The sequence below is a fragment of the Phymastichus coffea genome, unplaced genomic scaffold (genome assembly GCF_024137745.1).
Source record: "Phymastichus coffea isolate CEN01 unplaced genomic scaffold, Cenicafe_Pcof_1.1 PCOF00304, whole genome shotgun sequence".
NCBI lineage: Eukaryota > Metazoa > Arthropoda > Insecta > Hymenoptera > Eulophidae > Phymastichus > Phymastichus coffea.
In genome coordinates, this window is record NW_026707115.1 from 42,501 (window position 1) to 46,656 (window position 4,156).

General features: G+C 56.3%; 1 non-coding gene across 1 annotated transcript in view; it reads right to left on the bottom strand.

Moving 5' to 3' along the window:
- The window catches only part of LOC131674792 (small subunit ribosomal RNA), a 1,915-nt gene extending 1,832 nt beyond the window's left edge, over positions 1-83 (bottom strand). Inside the window, exon 1 of the ribosomal RNA XR_009302890.1 lies at positions 1-83. This exon is cut by the window's left edge and continues 1,832 nt beyond it. This is a non-coding gene — a ribosomal RNA (small subunit ribosomal RNA).
- Between the last annotated feature and the right edge of the window lie 4,073 nt (positions 84-4,156).

Below are 4,156 nucleotides of genomic sequence, written 5' to 3' on the forward strand. Positions count from 1 at the left end.
TCACCTTAATTTGGCATGCACTGAGACATGCATGGCTTAATCTTTGAGACAAGCATATGACTACTGGCAGGATCAACCAGGGAGCTTCGTTGGACAACGCAAACGAGTTGCGCGCAAGAGAGCTCGCATCTGTGTTACGAGCGACTCCAGCACGCGACCGTGTCGAACGCCGATCCTTGAAAAGGATCGACGACACGCTTCGCAATGCGACCAAAGTCGTCGAGAGCACAGCAAAGTACGATATAACGTAACTTTGAGGGCAATTATTCGCTATACAATTGCTCGTCGTCGAGCAGTCACAACTAATTCATAGCTGCAACATGCCCACGACGAGTCACGGCGATCTCCGCTGCCCGTATTATACCAGACGGAGACACACCATGGATATTATCGTTCAAATTCAACAGACTCTCGTGTTAATTGAGTAAAATGCTACCCGACGTTAGACAAAAATGCCAAGTCGTCGTGGTCAGCGACATTTCATCGCCATTCGCGTGGAAATGACGTGCAAAAGTTTATTCTCGCTCGGAATCGAGTGAGTCGATGCTCGGTATTTATCGACGATTCAATGAAGAATCGACGAACTCGTAACGCCTACGGCGCCTACCGCATAAGGGCCATTCGGTCAGAGACACCGACCCGCGGTAATGCAGTGGATGACAACGATGGAGAGCATACCCAAGACGATTACATCGACTCGAGCACCTCTCTTACATATACCGAAAGGGCCGCCGAGGCATCGGCGCCGAATGGTCTTGAGCATTGTTTTATATGGGCAAAAACCTCATCGAAAGGGCGGATCCTCCGAAGCTTCTTCGAACATCATTGACGAGGAAATCGCCGGGCACGACGTTTCAGGCCAGGGACTTGCTGTATTGACAAGTGACTCGCCGCGCACGACGTTTCAGGCCAGGCACTTGCTGTATTCACAAGTGACTCGCCGCGCACGACGTTTCAGGCCAGGGACTTGCTGTATTCACAAGTGACTCGCCGCGCACGACGTTTCAGGCCAGGGACTTGCTGTATTGACAAGTGACTCGCCGCGCACGACGTTTCAGGCCAGGCACTTGCTGTATTCACAAGTGACTCGCCGCGCACGACGTTTCAGGCCAGGGACTTGCTGGATTTACAAGTGACTCGCCGCGCACGACGTTTCAGGCCAGGGACTTGCTGTATTCACAAGTGACTCGCCGCGCACGACGTTTCAGGCCAGGGACTTGCTGTATTGACAAGTGACTCGCCGCGCACGACGTTTCAGGCCTGGGACTTGCTGTATTCACAAGTGACTCGCCGCGCACGACGTTTCAGGCCAGGGACTTGCTGTATTGACAAGTGACTCGCCGCGCACGACGTTTCAGGCCAGGGACTTGCTGTATTGACAAGTGACTCGCCGCGCACGACGTTTCAGGCCAGGGACTTGCTGTATTGACAAGTGACTCGCCGCGCACGACGTTTCAGGCCAGGCACTTGATGGATTTACAAGTGACTCGCCGCGCACGACGTTTCAGGCCAGGGACTTGCTGGATTCACAAGTGACTCGCCGCGCACGACGTTTCAGGCCAGGGACTTGCTGTATTCACAAGTGACTCGCCGCGCACGACGTTTCAGGCCAGGCACTTGCTGTATTCACAAGTGACTCGCCGCGCACGACGTTTCAGGCCAGGGACTTGCTGTATTCACAAGTGACTCGCCGCGCACGACGTTTCAGGCCAGGGACTTGCTGTATTGACAAGTGACTCGCCGCGCACGACGTTTCAGGCCAGGCACTTGCTGTATTCACAAGTGACTCGCCGCGCACGACGTTTCAGGCCAGGGACTTGCTGGATTTACAAGTGACTCGCCGCGCACGACGTTTCAGGCCAGGGACTTGCTGTATTCACAAGTGACTCGCCGCGCACGACGTTTCAGGCCAGGGACTTGCTGTATTGACAAGTGACTCGCCGCGCACGACGTTTCAGGCCTGGGACTTGCTGTATTCACAAGTGACTCGCCGCGCACGACGTTTCAGGCCAGGGACTTGCTGTATTGACAAGTGACTCGCCGCGCACGACGTTTCAGGCCAGGGACTTGCTGTATTGACAAGTGACTCGCCGCGCACGACGTTTCAGGCCAGGGACTTGCTGTATTGACAAGTGACTCGCCGCGCACGACGTTTCAGGCCAGGCACTTGATGGATTTACAAGTGACTCGCCGCGCACGACGTTTCAGGCCAGGGACTTGCTGGATTCACAAGTGACTCGCCGCGCACGACGTTTCAGGCCAGGGACTTGCTGTATTCACAAGTGACTCGCCGCGCACGACGTTTCAGGCCAGGCACTTGCTGTATTCACAAGTGACTCGCCGCGCACGACGTTTCAGGCCAGGGACTTGCTGTATTCACAAGTGACTCGCCGCGCACGACGTTTCAGGCCAGGGACTTGCTGTATTGACAAGTGACTCGCCGCGCACGACGTTTCAGGCCAGGCACTTGCTGTATTCACAAGTGACTCGCCGCGCACTACGTTTCAGGCCAGGGACTTGCTGGATTTACAAGTGACTCGCCGCGCACGACGTTTCAGGCCAGGGACTTGCTGTATTCACAAGTGACTCGCCGCGCACGACGTTTCAGGCCAGGGACTTGCTGTATTGACAAGTGACTCGCCGCGCACGACGTTTCAGGCCTGGGACTTGCTGTATTCACAAGTGACTCGCCGCGCACGACGTTTCAGGCCAGGGACTTGCTGTATTGACAAGTGACTCGCCGCGCACGACGTTTCAGGCCAGGGACTTGCTGTATTGACAAGTGACTCGCCGCGCACGACGTTTCAGGCCAGGGACTTGCTGTATTGACAAGTGACTCGCCGCGCACGACGTTTCAGGCCAGGCACTTGATGGATTTACAAGTGACTCGCCGCGCACGACGTTTCAGGCCAGGGACTTGCTGGATTCACAAGTGACTCGCCGCGCACGACGTTTCAGGCCAGGGACTTGCTGTATTCACAAGTGACTCGCCGCGCACGACGTTTCAGGCCTGGGACTTGCTGTATTCACAAGTGACTCGCCGCGCACGACGTTTCAGGCCTGGGACTTGCTGTATTCACAAGTGACTCGCCGCGCACGACGTTTCAGGCCAGGGACTTGCTGTATTGACAAGTGACTGGCCGCGCACGACGTTTCAGGACAGGGACTTGCTGGATTTACAAGTGACTCGCCGCGCACGACGTTTCAGGCCAGGGACTTGCTGTATTCACAAGTGACTCGCCGCGCACGACGTTTCAGGCCTGGGACTTGCTGTATTCACAAGTGACTCGCCGCGCACGACGTTTCAGGCCAGGGACTTGCTGGATTCACAAGTGACTCGCCGCGCACGACGTTTCAGGCCAGGGACTTGCTGTATTCACAAGTGACTCGCCGCGCACGACGTTTCAGGCCTGGGACTTGCTGTATTCACAAGTGACTCGCCGCGCACGACGTTTCAGGCCAGGGACTTGCTGTATTGACAAGTGACTCGCCGCGCACGACGTTTCAGGACAGGGACTTGCTGGATTAACAAGTGACTCGCCGCGCACGACGTTTCAGGCCAGGGACTTGCTGTATTCACAAGTGACTCGCCGCGCACGACGTTTCAGGCCTGGGACTTGCTGTATTCACAAGTGACTCGCCGCGCACGACGTTTCAGGCCTGGGACTTGCTGTATTCACAAGTGACTCGCCGCGCACGACGTTTCAGGCCAGGGACTTGCTGTATTGACAAGTGACTGGCCGCGCACGACGTTTCAGGACAGGGACTTGCTGTATTCACAAGTGACTCGCCGCGCACGACGTTTCAGGCCAGGGACTTGCTGTATTCACAAGTGACTCGCCGCGCACGACGTTTCAGGCCTGGGTCTTGCTGTATTCACAAGTGACTCGCCGCGCACGACGTTTCAGGCCAGGGACTTGCTGTATTGACAAGTGACTCGCCGCGCACGACGTTTCAGGCCAGGGACTTGCTGTATTCACAAGTGACTCGCCGCGCACGACGTTTCAGGACAGGGACTTGCTGGATTTACAAGTGACTCGCCGCACACGACGTTTCAGGCCAGGGACTTGCTGGATTTACAAGTGACTCGCCGCGCACGACGTTTCAGGCCAGGGACTTGCTGTATTGACAAGTGACTCGCCGCGCACGACGTTTC